Source organism: Malaclemys terrapin, chromosome 1 (assembly GCF_027887155.1).
Source record: "Malaclemys terrapin pileata isolate rMalTer1 chromosome 1, rMalTer1.hap1, whole genome shotgun sequence".
NCBI classification, from domain to species: Eukaryota; Metazoa; Chordata; order Testudines; family Emydidae; genus Malaclemys; species Malaclemys terrapin.
The window spans coordinates 119,470,477-119,485,330 of record NC_071505.1 but is presented as its reverse complement, the minus strand read 5'-3'; positions in this window follow the sequence as shown (position 1 = coordinate 119,485,330).

Here is a 14,854-nt window from a genome sequence, read left to right as displayed (position 1 = left end):
GTTCATTGCAGAGATCAATTTCACTTGCTAAACAACAGCATAGAGCTGCTGACATTCCCTTACATTCCAGCACTGTAGTATAGACTGTGGCCAGGGCAGCTGGTTTGGCATCCACAGTAGGTACATATGCTGGGTAGGTGCTCTTTGTTGCAAGCTTCTGGTTGAAACTAGTCCAGAAGTGTGAACAATATCAACCTCATTTGATATTGGTAGGATATCACAAGGTAGTAGTCTTAAAAGACACCAGCGGAGATCTCTGATAGTGTTCCTTTGTAGGTGACAAGAGTTTATTTTCTCAAGTACTTTTTCATGACAAGTCAGTTCTGGACATGGGCTAGGTTTTTCAAACGCTGCAAACTGGATAAGACACTGATTGCCCAGGGAGAGTAAGTGACATTTCTTTCCCATGCTTCAGTAATATTTCTTGTGAAGCTGGACTAACTGCAGACTGTTCTTGGAATACCACTCTAGCCACCGATTGGAAGGTATTCTTTCCATCAATGGTCTCTACCTCTATGTCTCTATCATCTCCTTCATGGATGAGATTTCCACCAGCGTGAATTGATACAATTCTATTTGGAATGAATATACCTCACTGGAGTCTTTCTACTTCCGTTTTTTGCAGCACTTGTGATGAACCACCTCAACTCATAATTGATGCAGAATTCATGAAGGCGTAGTATGTCAATTAAACTGTGTGACCAACTATGGTGTAGCTGTGCAGCAAGGCTTATGTGTAGCAGCGTGATAATTTTGGAAATATTAAATACTCTACAGCTGAGAGGCACCTTCTTTGAATGTCTTCTGAATGAGGATACTCATTGCTGGCTGAATTATGTGCCTCATTATCTAACCACCAAGGGACAAACTCCTTTACCAACTGGCGCACAAAAGTAACTGACCTCTAAACTACAACCACCTTTGGACAATATTCTGAGATTATCGTTTTGCCTGTTTCAGACCAAAGGATTGAAGCATAATTATAGAAAACTTGTTCACTTGAAAGCTGTTCATCAGACTCACTCACCTGAAGAGCATCCACAAAACGTTTAGATGACTTAAGTTTCTGTTTCAGGTTACTAGCAACTTGGATAGTGTCAGCTAATGTTATTACACTACATAGAACAATGGTAGACTTGCCTTGTCCATGCTGTGCATGGAATTAAATTGCAGAACCGTAGTGTTTTTCTAATCTTGCCTGTAATTTGTTACAGGAACAACTTGCAATTTCTGCATCTGAGGGAAGCAGGGTTTTATATCTTCGTAGCAGTTTGGACAGAAGAAGAGCTTTATTATTATACATAAGCCATTGTCTCTCTTCAATCAGCTGATAAAATGCAATGTATTGTTGCCATTAACTAGATTCATTTTACTCATGTAGGAAAAAAAAGGCATATTGAATGATAAACTGCATCCTTCGCAATCACATCTTCTACAGATGTTCTGCACATGTCATCACCTCCTCTCTTAGATTGGTTGCTCTCTCAAATGCTTCTATTTTGTCAAATTTCTCATCTTGTGTTCAATACAACTCTGACCTGCCAAATTGGACTTGTGTATATATTTCTGAAGCAATCCCTGTGATAGAGTATTGGTGGCATGTCATCTAAACTAGAAAACTCATCCAATAGCCACCAGTACAATTCATCTCTCCTGGCTACTGCTGCCAGCATCACAGAATTCTGTCCAGCACCGGTGGCTTTTGACAGTTTTGCAGTCTTGCGATTTTCTTGACAAATAAGCACATTTTTCAAGGTTTGTGAAGGCTCTTCTTCTCTGATGAAAGCTTTAGAGGACTTGTATCCTCAATATCTTCACACAGTGTACCTTGTGTAGAGGTAAGATTCCCAAAGTACACCTCTACCCCGATATAACATGACCCGATATAACACAAATTCAGATATAACACGGTAAAGCAGCGCCCCGGGGGGCGGGGCTGCGCACTCCGGCGGATCAAAGCAAGTTCGATATAACGTGGTTTCACCTATAATGCGGTAAGATTTTTTGACTCCCAAGGACAGCGTTATATCGAGGTAGAGGTGTATATTGTTAGATCTACATATTAGTATTAACATTGCCATTTTGTTTAGTGAGCATTTTGACTGAAACCCAATATGAAGCTGGGTAATGTCATCTCTAACATTAATATCGACCTGTGCATAAGTGACACTGAATTGAAAAGCTAATTTCTAGAATATTTCAAAGGCTAGTACTTCATGCATAGGCAACAACTAATTAAAACCTTCTACCAGGTAGACTAGATGCTACATTATATGTACAAAACTTGCAAATAGAGAAGCATTACATTAGGAATTCGCATACATTTATATCTATTCACAGTGCAGTACAAACTATGGGCATGTTACATACTGCTACTAGTGTACAACTGTCAGTGAGAGACTGAACTGGTCAGAACATTTCAATTGAAAATATAGAAAACTATAATATTCACTTGTTAGATACTTTGACAATTAAGAATATGTGATGTGAAAACATATAATGTTAGTATATTGCAAAATGTTATTTGCCATTTTTGCCACATGCTAAACACTTTCATCATTTCTGGAAAAAAAAAAATCTTGCCCATGCAGAATCTATAAAAATCTTTTAATACATTGTAATTTGGTAGTTTAGACCAATAAAACACCCTATTAAGGTACTGAATTTCACAGTAAAATCTGTAGTCCTAATCGGGTTGCAGTGTTTCTGGAACTGTGCAAAAAAACAAGCAAACAAACAAACAAAAAGACGACACTCATTTTGGATACCATTGTTTCACCTCACCTACAGGCTTACAACATCACTTGTCAGCTCCGCATCATACGTCATCTAAATGAACATAAAATAAGCTTTCTAATTATTCATGATGGGGTGTGTGTAGGCTACTTTGTGAGTAGCCAGTTTCCAGGCTACTCACAAAGTGACCCCTACTTTGTGGGAGTGGAGTTGCTTTAAAAGATCTTGGCATGAATTTCTAAAAGGTTGCAAGTGCTTGCAGGTAGGCTCCTAAGCCCATGGTTAGGTAGCTTAGCTTTCTCTCACTCTCTCACACACATATACACACCAACAAAGGATGGGGGCTTTTCCCCTCAACTTCAACAGCCCAATTAATGACAAATCTCTCTCTCTCTCTCTCTCTCTTCTGCTTTGCAGGTTTCCGTGTGGGCTGAATATCTTTGAATTTATGCAAGCCACCATGCTGGAATGTAAATCTTCAATAATCTAAGTGCACCCACCTCTGCCTGCCTAATAAAATAACTTACTTTATGCAATGATCTCTTGATGTCTACTCTTTAGTGTTCAAGTATTAGAGCAGGGCCAGCCCACAACATTTTGGCACCTGAGGCGGGGAGCTCAACTGATGTTTTGCTTGGGCCAAAACTTTGAAAAGTCTCAATTCTGCCTTCTTCCTGTTCTACTCCTCTCATGGTACTGCTCTGCTACCTACCCCAATAAAGGAGAACTAACAACTTAAAATGCCTTGTTCAAAAATTTTAAGTAACACTTTACTATGCAGACAAGAAAAGTTACATTTGCTGTTCGAAAGTTAACACTGGCGTTTTTATCTGTTTGAATAATCAAAGTGCTGCTTTCCGTGCCTTCTTGGTTGCAAAGATTTGAACTGCTTCCTGAAGGTCCACAGTCTGGGCCAGCTCATGCTCTACTGAGATGGTTGCAAGGCCGACCAGCCTCTCCTGTGTCATTGTGGAGCATAGATGTGTTTTTATGAACTTCATCATGGAGAAGCTGCGTTCTCCACTGGTAACTGTTACAGGAAGTGTTAGAAGTATGTGCAGAGCAACAAAAGCATTTGGAAAGAGGATGGTCAGCTGATTTGTGCACATATATTCCAGAACAGCCTTTGGAGTTGATCCTGCTGAAATGTATCTTGAAAGGGCTTTCAGTTCATCACCTAAATCACTCGCATCAATATTGCTCATGTTGTCATGTGTCAACACTGTCTTTAGTGCCCTACATTGCTGGTGTACGTCTTCTTCAGGTATAGTGAGGAGTTTTGGAATATCATACAACATCCCAAATATACTGCTGTGTTCCTTGAGCTACACGAAACGTTCTTCAACTGACTGTATTGCACAATCTAGTACCTGGTTAAAGAATTCAACTTTGAATTGTTGTTTGGGGTCTCTTATGGGATTATCCCATGCCTCGTAATCAAAATATCTTCTTCGGTGACTCTTGTATTCTTGAATGGGTGGGAAAATAGCTTCAGTGTGAAGTTCCTCTGCCAACTTCTGTGCACTCTTCAGAACATTTTGAAATCCCTCATCTGACCAGTAAGACTGTAGGTATGACTTTACTTTGTCCAGTTGTTCCATTGCTCCACATATATCAAAGTCAACACCTTGGAGTCTCTTGCTTACAACATTTATTTCAAACAGTATGTCATGCCACAGCACTAAACCACACAGAAATTTGAAGTTTTATGTATGTTTCTGGTGATTCCATTTCCCTCTGCCACTGTTCTTCCATGAACAGTTCCTGTCATAGCATTATCCTCCATAATGGCAACTATGGTATTATCTATCTTCCCACTTTATCGCCTCCACTTGACTTCACTTGTGGCACTCAGTGGTTTCAGTAACAGAGACGATGTTCCCAGATGTTGCTTCAAAATTTGCCATAGATGAGTTGATGCAGAGAAAAATACATAGATGCTTTGAATTACATTAAAAAATTCAGCAGCCTCACTAGAAGCTGAGGCTGCATCACTGACCACCAAGTTCAGTGAATGAGAACTGCATGGGACAAAAAAGGCTCAAGGGTTTAACTCTCGGATCGTGTCTGCACTCATCTGTTCTTTCCTCTCATGTTGGCACCATTATTGTAGCCCTGACCTCTCATGTCAGCTATCACAATTCCCGTATCTTTCAGCTTTTTAAGAAGCACATTTGTCATACCAGCTCCTGTAGTATCATCAATGTCAATACATTCTAGAAAATGCTCTCTGACAGTCACCATTGCAGGGACATTTTCATTAGGTTCTGTTGTTGTTACAAAATGCACCATTAAAGTCATTTGTTCCGTATAGCTGATGTCAGGTGTGCAGTCCAGAATAACAGAGTAATATCTTGCTGACTTCAGAGCTGCCATAATCTTCTGTTTGACTTTTGTTGCCAGTAACTGTATGATCTCATTTTGAAGTCTTTTTCCAAGGTAGTGGTGTATGTACATTTCTTGGGTGGTGACTCTTCTTAGATGCTCCTGGAGTACAGCATCAAACTCAGCCATCAGCTCCACAATTTTAAGGAAGTTTCCATTGTTTGGCACATACAGCTGATCTGAAGTGCCATGCACTGCTAGGTTTTGGGTAGCAAGCATTTTCACAATGGCAATGAGCCTTTTCAGAACATTTTGCCAGTAAAGAGACTCTGATGCAATCTTCTCTTGATGCTGATCATCTATGATGGCCTTTAACCTTAGTCTCATCTCAAGCTCTTTCCACCTATGGAATGCTCTCTGGTGATTTGCTGCCTTCTCACGGCATGCCAGATTTCTAGCCAGATTTTTCCAGTCCTTTGTTCCTGGAACATTAGACTGGAAGACTTTGCAACAAAACCAGTAAGCAGCATTCTGGGTTTTTGAGTACATAAGCCATGGCCTCTCCACTTTGTCACCATTGGGGATTTCACGCCAGTAATGTGTTGGATGGAAACTTCTATTTTCATTGTCTTTGGGGAACATGAAGTTTTTCACTTGCTGTGGCCCATGCAGTACAAGGAAGTCCCTCAGGCTACTGTTCAAAAGGGTTCACAGTCCTGGATCATCTAGACTTAAGGAACTAAACTCAGCAGCAGTTGTTTCTTGTGCCTCCACCACACCCTTCTCTGATCTACACTTTTCTTCAGAAATGTGCATGCTTACATCCATTTGAGATGGAGATATGGATGCTGCAGTAGCTGCCAGGTCACCTGCACTCTGACTAACTGCAAGATCAGGCATCTCCTCACCACTCATATCCTCACTGGGGTCGGAATGCTCACCGTGAACATTTGTGTCTATGTATCTCAGGAGAGCTCCTTCCTGCTTAGATAGAAAAGCTTCCTTTGCTTTCTTTCTTTTTCTGAATGCTGCCCCAGAGGGGCGTTTTCTTCTTTCACTGATGACTGCTGTTCTGTGCCAGCTATATTGGCTCTCAACACTCAATTGAAGGGGACAAATAACAGGCTGGTAGTAGGGCCTGAGTGAGGGAAGATATCAGCGTCTTAGGGACTAACTGGCTCTTAGTACTTCAGTTGACTGCCTGTTCTCCTCAAGTGGGTTCAGGGAAGCAGCAGGAAACAGGAAGCTCCCTGTGAAGCTGGTGTTAATCAGTCCAGGCTCCTGGGGGTGCTAGAGAGGTATACAAGAGGCTCCTCCTCCTCTCTCTCCCTGCAGCTCCTGCTGCTTTCTGTTATTCCCTCTCACCTTTTCTCCTATCTGCCTGTTATGTCTCTTGTGCCCTCCTTCCTACAGCACAGCACTCCACCATCTCTGTGCATCTAGAGCAGAGAGAATACATATGCACCAGCAGCAGACACAATTTTCTACACTCTGGGTCCAAGTGGCGCCACCCCCCAGTCTGGCACCTGAGGCGGCCGCCTCAGTTCACCTCATGGTAAGGTCAGCCCTGTAGTAGACGATTAATTTTTATTTATTTTTTTAAGGATTTTTGCCTAACAAACTGATGGGGCAAAACTGCTGGTGTTCAATGTATATCTGTATCCCTTGAAATGTGTTTAGAGGATTTATAGGTGCAGTGAATATGTATCCTGGCTAAGTATTCAACAGCTAAATATTCAGATCTCTTCATCTAAAACAATACCTTGTTGTGATGGATGAATTTTTGCATTATATCACCATTAAGTATTCTTGGTTTGAATGGTTCCTGTATTTCTTGCCCTTTAATTACTAATTTACTCCAATAAATTGCCATCTTAGAAATAGCTTGGCTACTACAAGGCATACAAATATATTTGTGACCATACGAAGTCTTGTTGGGAGATTCTACCAACTCTTCCTCTGTCAGATTTCTCTGCACAGAGCTGCAAAAACAGCTTACAGATGTGTATTCAGACTGATAAGACATTCAAAGGCCTTGCTATGACAGACATTCATATATCATCCTCTTGGAGAGGAAGAATTACAATTGCGGCCAAGTACAATATTAAACAAGTGTACCAATATTTATGGTAACATTTTCAGCTGCAGGTAGGCAGGGGAGAAACACACACAGTACAATATGGTAAAATGAAGGAAAGGATCAAAAGATCTTTAAAGAAAGCATTAATTCTCTAAAGGGCCTGACCTTGCAGCATTTAACCATAAATCAATAGGAGTTTTCCCTGCATTGGTGCTGTAAGATCAGTCACTAAATGTCAGGCTAAGTCTGTCATATAGATTCAATTTTTGCTTCCCTTACTCTCAAAAGTCATCTTACTGAAGGAACCTAAGTATATAATAGAAGTGCTCTAGTGCCTTCATAGTGAAGGGTTGGGTTAAGCTTTCTACTTAGGGAGGTTGTTAAATTCTTTAGTTATCTCTGAAATCAGTCTCAGATATGGATTATTTTAAGGAGCATTGTCAAAAGTCACATACTTGACATTTCACACAGGGCTACATTCCACAGGGAAGCTGAAGCATAGAATCATAGAGTTGGAAGGGTCCTGAGGAGGTCATCTACTCCAACCCCCTGCTCAAAGCAGGACCTAATCCTCAACTAAATCATCACAGCCAGGGCTTTGTGAAGCGTGACCTTAAAAACCTCTAAAGGAGGAGATTCTACCACCTCCCTAGGTAACCCATTCCAGTGCTTCACCACCTTCCTAGTGAAAAAGTTTTTCCTAATATCCAGCCTAAACCTCCCTCACTGCAACTTGAGACCATTACTCCTTATTCTATCATCTGGTACCACTGAGAACAGTCTAGATCCATCCTCTTTGGATCCCCCTTTCAGGTAGTTGAAAGAGCTATCAAATCCCCCCTCATTCTTCTCTTCTGCAGATTAAAAATCCCAGTTCCCTCAGCCTCTCCTCATAAGTCATGTGCTCCAGCCTCCTAATCATTTTTGTTGCCCTCTGCTGGACTCTTTCCAATTTTTCCACATCCTTCTTGTAGTGTGGGGCCCAAAACTGGACACAGTACTCCAGATGAGCCTCACCAATGCCGAATAGAGGGGAATGATCACGTCCCTCGATCTGCTGGCAGTGCTCCTACTTATACAGCCCAAAATGCCATTAACCTTCTTGGCAACAAGGGCACGCTGTTGACTCATATCCAGTTTCTCGTCCACTGTAACCCCTAGGTCCTTTTCTGTAGAACTGCTGCCCAGCCAATCAGTCCCTAGTCTGTAGCAGTGCATGGGATTCTCCCGTCATAAGTGCAGGACTCTGCATTTCTCCTTGTTGAACTCATCAGATTTCTTTTGGCCCAAATCCTCTAATTTGTCTAGGTCCCTCTGTATCCTATCCCTACCCTCCAGTGTATCTACCACTCCTCCCAGTTTAGTGTCATCTGCAAACTTGCTGAGGGTGCAATCAACGCCATCCTCCAGATCATTAATAAAGATATTGAACAAAACCAGCCCCAGGACTGACCCTTGGGGCGCTCTGCTTGATACCGCTGCCAAATAGACATGGAGCCATTGGGTATATGGAGATATACCTATCTGAAAGAGCTGGAAGGGACCTCGAGTCTAGTCCCCTGCCTTCACAGCAGAGAAAGTACCATCCCTGACAGATTTTTACCCCAGATCCCTAAATGGCCCCCTCAAGGATCGAGCTCACAACCCTGGGTTTAGCAGGCCAATGCTCAAATCACTGAGCTATCCCTACCTGTTGAACCCAGCAATCTAGCCAGCTTTCTATCCACCTTACAGTCCATTCATCCAGCCCATACCTCTAACTTGCTCGCAAGAATACTGTGGGAGACTGTATCAAAGGCTTTGCTAAAGTTAAGGAATAACACATCCACTGCTTTCCCCTCATTCACAGAGCCAGTTATCTCATCATAGAAGGCAATTAGGTTAGTCAGGCATGACTTGCCCTTGGTGAATCCATGCTGACTGTTCCTGATCAATTTCTTCTCCTCTAAGTACTTCAAAATTGATTCCTTGAGGACCTGCTCCATGATTTTTCCAGGGGCTAAGGTGAGGCTGACTGGCCTGTAGTTTCCCGGATCCTCCTTCTTCCCTTTTTTAAAGATGGGCACTACAATAGCCTTTTTCCAGTCATCCAGGACCTAGCCCGATCACCATGAGTTTTCAAAGATAATGGTCAATGGCTCTGCAATCACATTCGCCAACTCCTTTAGCACCATCGGATGCAATGCATCCGCCCCATGGACTTGTGCTCGTCCAGCTTTTCTAAATAGTCCTGAACCACTTCTTTCTCCACAGGGCTGGTCACCTCCTCCCCATACTGTGCTTCCCAGTGCAGTAGTCTGGGAGCTGACCTTGTTCATGAAGACGGAGGCAAAAAAAGCATTGAGTACATTAGCTTTTTCCACATCCATTGTCACTAGGTTGCCTCCCCCATTCAGTAAGGGGCCCACACTTTCCCTCACCTTCTTCTTGTTGCTACCTGTAGAAACCCTTCTTATTACTCTTAACATCACTTGCTAGCTGCAGCTCCAAGTGTGATTTGGCCTTCCTGATTTCATTCCTGCATGCCTGAGCAATATTTTTATACTCCTCCCTGGTCATTTGTCCAGTCTTCCACTTCTTGTAAGCTTCTTTTTTGTGTTTAAGATCAGCAAGGATTTCACTGTTAAGCCAAGCTGGTCGCCTGCCATATTTACTGTTCTTTCTACACATTGGGAAGGTTTGTTCCTGCAGCCTCAATAAGGATTCTTTAAAATACAGCAAGTTCTACTGGACTCCTTTCCCCCTCATGTTATTCTCCCAGGGGATTCTGACCATCTGTTCCCTGAGGGAGTCAAAGTCTGCTTTTCTGAAGTCCAGGGTCCGTGTTCTGCTGCTCTCTTTTCTTCCTTGTGTCAGGATCATGAATTCAACCATCTCATTGTCACTGCCTCCCAGGTTCCCATCCACTTTTTCTTCCCCTACTAATTCTTCCCTGTTTGTGAGCAGCAGGTCACACAGGGCAATTTTTAAAAATATACAACTAAGAATGCAAACTTTTGACTTTTTCACCTTAACTTTTATTTTTCACCATGGAGGTTTACAGAATATGAAATCTTCATGGAGAAGTTCTATTCTCCAACACTGTCTCCCTAGGTCCCCAGCCCTCGGATGTTTGCTCTGGGCTTAACATATTCCAAAAAGGCTATGTAAAATGCATATGTGTGAGAGCTTGCATGCCAGCAGGGGGCTCGGGGTTGGGCTGAGAAGTGGAATTCCTGTCTCACTCCCTGCCTTGTACACTAACAAACTCACTTTGAAATCCAACATAGAATCACCCACAATCCACACATCCAAATCCACCATATCACATTCAAAACAACAAGTTTAACACATTTGATTTAATCCACCAACTCTCCCACTCCAAGTATGACTGTAGGCAATATCTCTTCATCTAGCTAGAGTCTGAGTTAAGGTACTTTTGAGTGGAACTGGATGGGTGCTTTGTCAGCAGTCAGAAAGTGAATTTGTTGTGGAGCCATGGAATCTGAGCATGTGTTCAGGTGCTAAGGTATGTGACCGGAGGTTGGCCTGGATATTAACGTGTGCTTAAATGGAGATTTCCCTTACTTTTTTTTTTTTTTTTTTTTTAAACAGATGGTGTAGTTGGAAATGCACTGGAAAATCTTTAATTTTGAGTTAATAATGTGTGTGTATGTTGGAGTATATTGGAAGCTTGTGTATCTTAAATTGCAATTTAGCATCCATTTCCCATATTTACAAAGGTTTTAGAGATGCAAGATACACTGAGGATAACACAAGAAAACATCTGGCCTTGGAACCAGTGGGTGTGTTTGCGAAGGAGGTATAATAATTATATATCCCAACGAGTATGACCTTAAGCACATTAGGGGCAGCGAGAGAGGAATCTGATTTCAGCCCACCAGCTGCCACTGCAATATTTATTACATTAATTTGCAGGGCACTGAAGGCTGGAAGAGACATTCCCTCCAAACAAAGAGATCAGTTGCAAATAGTTATAAACTCAAAGACAGACACCACACAAACACTCACTGTACTGGTGGTAAGACATATTTATTCCAGTTCTCCAGGAAGACTATTTCCTTAAAAAAAATTGCTATCATACTCATACTATTAAGAACTGGAACGATCAAACCCTTACATGAGTAGTCCTTACTGACAAAAACAGTCAGTGGGATCCCTCTCAAAGATAAGCACCACACACATGAGTATGGGTTTGCAGACTTGGGTGCTGTTTTTGTACAAGGTACTTAACATGTACTGTTACACCCAAGCTACTATGGTTGTACTATGATATAGATCCTATCCATTACTTACTGTAGTAATAGATGTATAAACTTAAAATGCCATAAACACACATGAGCTTTGCCTTAGGGAGAAGTAAGCGGCTATTTAGCGGAGCTACTTTTCCCTTCGGGAGGCAGACAGCTTCTGACCTCATGTCTGCCATTAAATGAGATTTCAGTCTCTGTTCACTATAGTTGCTACCACCGAGCCATCATTCATAATTTAGCATTGTTTAAGAGTGTCTGCTCATGTGAAGGTCATGTTTGATTTCAAAGGGAATATAATAAAGTCATTCTTCTAAAAGACCAGGATGTAGCTTACTGTGAAAAAGCCAGGGGGAGCTCATTTACATTGTGGCTGTATCTTTTATGCAATGAATGAACTCTAGTAGTCGTTACAGAGAGGTATGACTTTTCATAAAGGACTTAGAGGTTCCCTCACTGTTCCTCAGACAGGTGACTGCATGGTGACCTGTAGCTTTGTGTTAAAGGCCATGCACTATTCTCTTCTATGGTCAAACCCAGAGCAGAAGTCTGCAAGGATCTCAGCTTGTTTAAATATGAGGGGTTTCAGCCACAATTCCCCACCCAAAGAAGGGTTTGAGCCTCTGTGTAGCAAGTAGGACTGCAACTTTCAAATCCCATAGAGCCTAAGGATCTATGGCAAGAATACCACAGCTGTGCACTGAATTGGCCATGTCCCCTTGGGGCAGCTCCAGTGCCAACAGCCAAGGTGGGAGGGAGGCCAGCCCTCCAGGGCCCCACTGTCTCCCAGCCTCTTCCTGTGCTATCAAATCAGTAGATGGAAGGGCTCCCTTTTCCCCAAACTGCTGAAGGTGCATTTTAGGGCTTTCCCTTCCCCAGCTACTGCCAGTCTGGGGCTGGTGAAGAGGGAAGAACTGCCAGGACTCCCCGCGGTCCCTCTTCCTTCCACCCTCCCTTGCTAATACAGCAAATGAATATAAACACACACGTAGACACATCTAGGATGGAGGCTGGGGTAGATCAGAGTTATTCTGCCTCTCTCTGGCCATCTGTCAGCAACTTTTATCTCCAGTGGTAGAGGACTATGTTTCTGGAGGAGAAACATAGTCCTCTACCTAGCACATCTATGAATTTCACATGGCCAAGGTGTGAGGCACAGTCGAGACAACTAGACGTAGCTAAATAGTACAAAAAGCAATTACTACAAACTGCATTTGCTCTACAACCTCTGGGGTCATATCCATTCTGCACCAATACTGGGACAAATGCTAAGTACAGTATTTCTGAACAGGTTCACAGCTGCACAAAGTTCCACAAAACCACACAGATGAGGAGTATTCTGAAAAATCATACATTTGTCATTCACTATTTTTCTGTTCAAAAAGTGTCTGCCATCCATTCACAGACAATCCAAAGACTGGAATTTGTTCATATTCATCAAATGGTTTATACCTACAGATAGTTACAGTAATTGTAAAAGTTTGGCTTGATTTACAAGTGAAAAAGGGGGCTACACATTTAAATTATATATGGTGAAAAATATTCAGTGCTACCAGCTTTAGTGACAACTGTGAAGTCTCAGCTGGCCACAGCTTTTACAATATTTGTTTTCCCGCCTCCATATATATTATATATCAAAATATATTTTATGTACATAAAATACACACACATATGTATATATATTTAAATACATACCGTAAGTGGCACCAACTGTGCATATTTATTTATTTAAATTAAAATAAATTAAAATAAATAAAGATGCTTATACTAATGTCTAAATGCCGTGACATTTAATTAATACTAAACCAAACGCCCAAAAGCATTAAAATAACTATTCAAAAAGGAGCTCTAACCTAGGATTTGATTCAGCCCTAGCCAGTCAAGTTCAGGTAATCTGGTTTGTGAACACCCACTAGGTTCTGTGTTGTTTCTTCTAAAATCCGTATTACAAGGGAGTGAATCTTTTCTTGGCACTAGGTATTTAGGGATTGTTCACTTTGAGATAATAGTTATAAAACACTGGAAGGTCAATTAGGAAAAGAACACCTAAGAGGACGCCTTCCCTCACAAGATGCTGAGTCACAACACAATTACCCAGTGAAATAAGACAGAAGAGTTACATCAGGATATTCACTGGCTGTCCAGGGATTCTGAGGCATCCAAAAATTCTGTAGTATTGTATCAAAACATTGCAGTATCATTACTGCAAACTTTAGTGTCATGGGCCAATAGTAAAGTACTTCTATAGTGCTTTGCTGAACTTCAGTCCATCTGAGGTCTGGTCTACACTAGGAGGTTATGTTGAATTTAGCAGCGTTAAATCGAATTAACCCTGCACCCGTCCACACAACAAAGCTATTTAGTTTGACATAGAGGTCTCTTAAATTCGATTTCTGTACTCCTCCCCAACGAGGGGAGTAGCGCTAAATTTGACATGGCCATGTCGAATTAGGGTAGGTGTGGATAGAAATCGATGCTAATAGCTCCGGGAGCTATCCCACAGTGCACCACTCTGTTGACGCTCTGGACAGCAGTCCGAGCTTGGATGCTCTGACCAGCCACACAGGAAAAGCCCCGGGAAAATTTGAATTCCTTTTCCTGTCTGGGCAGTTTGAATCTCATTTCCTGTTTGGACATTGTGGCGAGCTCAGCAGCACTGGCAACGATGCAGAGCTCTCCAGCAGAGGTGACCATGCAATCGCAGAATAGAAAGAGGGCCCCAGCATGGACTGATCAGGAAGTCTTGGATCTGATCGCTGTGTGGGGTGATGAGTCTGTGCTTTCGGAGCTGCGATCGAAAAGACGGAATGCAAAGATCTACGAGAAGATCTCAAAAGCCATGGCAGAGAGAGGATACAGCCGGGATGCAACGCAGTGCCGCGTGAAAATCAAGGAGCGGAGACAAGCGTACCAGAAGACCAAAGAGTCAAACAGATGCTCCAGATCCCAGCCCCAGACATGCCGTTTCTATGAGGCACTGCATTCCATTCTAGGTGCGGCCGCCACCATTACCCCACCACTGACCGTGGACTCTGAGGATGGGATATTGTCGACGACCGCTTCCTCGGAGATGTTAGCGGATGGGGAAGATGAGGAAGGTGAGGAGGAGGATGAGGCAGTCGACAGCGCTTACAACGCTGATTTCCCAGACAGCCAGGATCTCTTCATCACCCTCACAGAGATTCCCCTACCAACCGTCCCCAGGCATTAACCCAGACCCTGAATCAGGGGAAGGATCAGTCGGTAAGTGTTTTAAACATGTAAACATTTATTTTGAACAGAATAGGAATATTTTAACAATGGGTTTTTCATGATTTGTTTGCCCTAGGCCCTCTACTTTTTAGTCCTTGCCAGTGCAGCTACTGGAAAAGAAGGTCTATATGTCCGGGGATAGAGCTGAAATCCTCATGGGACATCTCCACGAAGCTCTCCTGGAGGTAATTGGAAAGCCTTTGCATGAGGT